We start from the raw sequence: 316 nt of genomic DNA on the forward strand, positions 1-316 counted from the left end.
TGTTGTAACAGATTTCTATATTTGTTGCAACAAATGATCATATTTATTTGATTATTTTCAACAGATGTGTTATCTATTGTAATTGAACTTATAACTGAACTTCATTTATCACTAATTATGGGTTAAAGAAGCATTTCATATCAAAATAATCAATTGATCACTTTATTTAAGATGAATACAGTTAGCTGATCATGTAATTATTCTATAATGCATAGAAAATGTAATTGAACTTATTAATTGAAAGGTAATTATTATTAAATAAGTTTATTTATCACTAACTTTGGGTTAATGAAGCATTTCATATCAAAATAATCAA

This window comes from Solanum tuberosum, unplaced genomic scaffold (assembly GCF_000226075.1).
Source record: "Solanum tuberosum cultivar DM 1-3 516 R44 unplaced genomic scaffold, SolTub_3.0 scf00140, whole genome shotgun sequence".
In the NCBI taxonomy this organism is placed as follows: Eukaryota; Viridiplantae; Streptophyta; class Magnoliopsida; order Solanales; family Solanaceae; genus Solanum; species Solanum tuberosum.